The sequence below is a fragment of the Ammodytes marinus genome (assembly GCF_949987685.1).
Source record: "Ammodytes marinus genome assembly, contig: scaffold_82, whole genome shotgun sequence".
Lineage (NCBI taxonomy): Eukaryota > Metazoa > Chordata > Actinopteri > Uranoscopiformes > Ammodytidae > Ammodytes > Ammodytes marinus.
Window position 1 is genome coordinate 52,501 of NW_027648603.1, and position 5,000 is coordinate 57,500.

At 46.5% G+C, this 5,000-nt stretch overlaps 1 protein-coding gene across 2 annotated transcripts in view; it reads left to right on the plus strand.

Annotated features, from left to right (window-relative positions):
* Window positions 1–3,569, plus strand: part of LOC307270263 (selenoprotein T2-like) — a 14,444-nt gene extending 10,875 nt beyond the window's left edge. The window contains exon 6 of one of the 2 annotated variants that reach the window (XM_080054149.1): window positions 2,603–3,569. The gene's annotated coding sequence lies outside the window, so the exon portion shown is untranslated. Of the gene's footprint in view, window positions 1–1,877; window positions 1,914–2,602 lie in introns of those variants that run through there. The other variant, XM_080054150.1, reaches the window with a different exon arrangement.
* Window positions 3,570–5,000: the final 1,431 nt, after the last annotated feature.

Consider the following 5,000-nt stretch of genomic DNA (forward strand, 5'->3'; position numbering starts at 1 on the left):
CTGTGTATGCGAGTCCACGTCTGTTTGTGAGCGCGCAGCAGGAGCAGTTTGTAAGGCGCGTGCATGAAAATGTCAGAGTCCAGTGTGGGAGCATTCTTTCAAACTGGATGAAACACGGCGCAGACAGTGCAATGCTTAATGCAGCATGAAGTTAAAACGCTCGTCCAAGACTGATGTTTAATCACCATAGAAACACAAAAGCCTTGCGCGAGCGAAGCAGCGATTCACCCGGTGAAACTCTGTGACAGTGTGACAGTTGGTAACGGTGTCATTCACAGTGACACCTCGCCGGTGAGGGCCGCCGCGCAAAAAACTTTAGTTTGACATCTAAAATGATAACCGGAGATATCCTGTCCGTTGGCGCTGTTGGGGGAAAAGGCTCCTACGGTCTGATTGCATTTCTCGAGCCTGAATACAGTGAGCCGCCTCCCCCCGTTAGTTTCAGTCTACAGACGAAAAGGTTACAATCACCTCCTGAGCATGGACATCGTTTAAAGCCTCTCATTGTTATGATCATTAGGCTTTGATGCACATTCTGAAGTCTGAACATTACGGTGGTGCACTTTTTTTTTTAGAGCAACTCAACCTGCACTGCAAAAAATGAAGAAAGGCAATAAGTCGATCTTTTTGTAGATTCATCCTCATATAAGTCAAGGTACAAATCAGTGAGTGGTTCACGATCACATTTGTAGTAAAATATTAATTTTACCCCTAGATTTGAAGGTTTTACTGTTTATTTATTTAGGGCTTTGTAGTTGAATTGGCAAAATAAATAAACAAAACTGCAAAGTCCTCTTTCGGTTTCGGCCTTTCGTCCAACAATTTAATTTTATTCGGTTTCGGCCAAGAATTTTAATTTGGTGCATCCCTAACCCTACCTGTCTCTCTCTCTACCTGTCTCTCCCCCCTCCCTCTCTCTCTCTCTCTCTCTCTCTCTCTCTCTCCCTGTGTTAACCCTAACCTTACCTCTCTCTCTCTGTATTAACCTGTCTCTCTCCCCTCGCTCTCTCTCCCTCTCTCTCTGTATTAACCTGTCTCTCTCCCCTCGCTCTCTCTCCCTCTCTCTCTGTATTAACCTGTCTCTCTCCCCTCGCTCTCTCTCTCTCTCTCTTTCCCTGTGTTAACCCTAACCTTACCTGTCTCTCTCTCTCCCCTCTCTCTCTCTCCCCCCTACCTGTCTCCCCCTACCTGTCTCCCCCCTCCCTCCCTCTCTCTCTCTCTCCCTGTGTTAACCCTAACCTTACCTGTCTCTCTCTCCCCCTACCTGTCTCTCTCTCCCCCTACCCGTCTCTCCCTACCTGTCTCTCTCTCCCCCCTACCTGTCTCTCTCTCTCTCCCCTACATGTCTCTCCTTACCTGTCTCTCTCTCCCCCCTACCTGTCTCTCTGTCCCCAGGTGTGCTCTGTGCCCTGTCTCAGTGGTTTGTTAACCCTAACCCTACCTGTCTCTCTCCCCCACCTGTCTCTCTCTCCCCTAACCCTAACCGTACCTGTCTCTCTCTCTGTATTAACCCTACCTGTCTCTCTCTCTGTATTAACCCTACCTGTCTCTCTCTCTCCCCCCTACCTGTCTCTCCCTACCTGTCTCTCTGTCCCCCCTCCCTCTCTCTCCCCTAACCCTAACCTTACCTGTCTCTCTCTCCCCCCTCTCTCTCTCTCCCCTAACCCTAACCTTACCTGTCTCTCTCTCTGTATTAACCTTACCTGTCTCTCTCTCCCCCCTCTCTCTCTCTCCCCTAACCCCCCTCCCTCTCTCTCCCCTAACCCTAACCCCCCTCCCTCTCTCTCCCCTAACCCTAACCCTACCTGTCTCTCTCTCTGTATTAACCTTACCTGTCTCTCTCTCTGTATTAACCTGTCTCTCTCTCCCCTGTACAGGTGTTGCTGTGTCTCAGTGGATTCGCTCCTCGTGGCCCCCTAACCCTAACCCCCCTCCCTCTCTCTCCCCTAACCCTAACCCCCCTCCCTCTCTCTCCCCTAACCCTAACCCCCCTCCCTCTCTCTCCCCTAACCCTAACCCTACCTGTCTCTCTCTCTGTATTAACCTTACCTGTCTCTCTCTCCCCCCTCCCTCTTTCTCCCCTAACCCTAACCCTACCTGTCTCTCTCTCTGTATTAACCTTACCTGTCTCTCTCTCCCCCCTAACCCTAACCCTACCTGTCTCTCTCTCTGTATTAACCTGTCTGTCTCTCCCCTGTACAGGTGTTGCTGTGTCTCAGTGGATTCGCTCCTCGTGGCCCCCTAACCCTAACCCCCCTCCCTCTCTCTCCCCTAACCCTAACCCCCCTCCCTCTCTCTCCCCTAACCCCCTACCTGTCTCCCTCTCTCTGTATTAACCTTACCTGTCTCTCTCTCTGTATTAACCTTACCTGTCTCTCTCTCTGTATTAACCTTACCTGTCTCTCTCTGTATTAACCCTACCTGTCTCTCTCTCCCCAGGTGTTGCTGTGTCTCAGTGGATTCGCTCCTCGTGGCCCCCTAACCCTAACCCCCCTCCCTCTCTCTCCCCTAACCCTAACCCCCCTCCCTCTCTCTCCCCTAACCCTAACCCCCCTACCTGTCTCTCTCTCTGTATTAACCCTACCTGTCTCTCTCTCCCCAGGTGTTGCTGTGTCTCAGTGGATTCGCTCCTCGTGGCTTTATGAAAGTTTGTCCTTAAAGCAGAATCTGTTTGGACCGACCGGATGTCCCCGTGCCCGCAGCGAGCGCTCCTCTGCCGTCTACCCACAATGCACTGCTGCCTCTGGACCCACAATGCACTGCTGCCTCTGGACCCACAATGCACTGCTGCCTCTGGACCCACAATGCACTGCTGCCTCTGGACCCACAATGCACTGCTGCCTCTGGACCCACAATGCACTGCTGCCTCTGGACCCACAATGCACTGCTGCCTCTGGACCCACAATGCACTGCTGCCTCTGGACCCACAATGCACTGCTGCCTCTGGACCCACAATGCACTGCTGCCTCTGGACCCACAATGCACTGCTGCCTCTGGACCCACAATGCACTGCTCCCTCTGCCGACCCACACCCTGCGTTCCAAATCACATACTTTTTCTTTTTACTTTACTACATACTAAAGTACAGAAGAGTTTTAGGGCCTCAGGAGATGGAGCATACTACAATTGACCTGCATGTATTGGGGCATACTAAATCTTTTTCTGGCATACTGAATAGTAGGGAAGTATGGGGATCATACTGAATAGTAGGGAAGTATGGGAATCATACTGAATAGTAGGGAAGTATGGGAATCATACTGAATAGTAGGGAAGTATGGGAATCATACTGAATAGTAGGGAAGTATGGGGACTGGAACACAGGGACAATGCATCTGTTCTGTTTATTTATTTAGTTTGGTCGCTGTTAGCTTCATGCTAACTAGCAGAAAAGTAACAAATGAGTTGAAAGGATTTTAACGTGTGAACAGAAAGTGACCTGTGTTTAGTTCATAGATATAGGGTTATAGATATATAGTTAGGTTAGTCTGTGTGTTAGGTTAGGGTCTGTGTGTGTACATCTGTGTGTTAGGTTAGGTAACCTTGGTAACCATTAAACAACTGGATCTGTGATTAAACATGATGTCACAAGTTTCTATTCATTGGTTTTTAATGTTTTGGTTTTAAAGGTGCAGTGTGTAATATGACATCATCAAGTAAGTTCTACAAAGTTCTAGAATGCAACGCTCCCTGGGTAACCCCAACCCTTTAGAATAATAACAGAAGCTACAGTGGCCTTCAAGGACAAGAACAATTCTAAATGTTAAACAATGCACCTGATGACATTCCAACCATGACGTTTCCAAAATGGTGGCGCACATGTCTTGGTCCATGGTATGGAAAATACGGAGATATAAAAGACCCTTTCTAAGGGAAAAAATTATAATAAAATAAAAAAATTCAGCTATTATGCACTAAATTAAATGTACTTATGGATATTATAATTACTTTCTACAAAGTCTGCTAGGAAATAAAACCCAAAATTCTACACACTGCAGGTTTAAGTCTATTGAATCATTTGGTCACAAGGGTTTAGAGTCATAACCCTTTTATATTCTATCTGTGGTTCAGAGTAATGACACTGTGTTCATAACCCTTTTATATGGTTAGGGTTAGGGTATCTATGGGTCAGAGTAATGACACTGTGTTCATAACCCTTTTATATGGTTAGGGTATCTGGTTCAGAGTAATGACACTGTGTTCCAAATCACACACTCTTTCTTGTTACCACACACTGAAGAACAGAAGAGTTTCAGAGCCACAGACAGGAGAGAATAAACCACTAATAGTTCATCGTTTACGTTCAAATACAGTAAAAGTAACAGTGACGTGATTACAGTCAACACGAGACAGCTGATCGGGGGGCGGAAGCGTCACTAGTGATTCGGTCCCGGCCCAGAGGCCATCTGGGATTCTAACTCTTAACAGGAACTGGGAAACCAGACTGCTTACCACCATTGGACCCTAAATTAACCTCAGCTGGTAATGTATGCTTCACTACCAAAACCAGGAATAATAATCGTAACATTCGCTCTTCATTCCAGAAAGATGTCACCAGTACCCCCAATGTTGTTCCCTATTGGTCTAATTTTGTTGACAACCTAGATTGTGGAAGCATCTGGAACCTTCCGTACAAATACCTCCTTACGAATAAAGTAAGAGAAGTCTCCTTCAAAGTCACACAGGCATTATCTGCTTCGGTTTAAGCTCGACATATGTGTTAACTGTTCTTTATGTGGAACATGTCCCGAAACAATGGTGCACCTGTTCTGGCATTGTCCCTTCACTAAAACTTTTTGGAAAGATCTTTCCCGTTATATCACTGATAAAATTGACTCTGATTTTTCTTTATTTTGGATGTACTGTTTGGTTTCTATGACAACAAAAGTCAAAAACTGAAAGTATTATACTTAATTAATTTGTTGATCATTTTAGGAAAATTCCATATTCATAAATCCAAATTTAGTAACTCAAAACCTTCATTCGTAGCCTTTGGCGGAAAC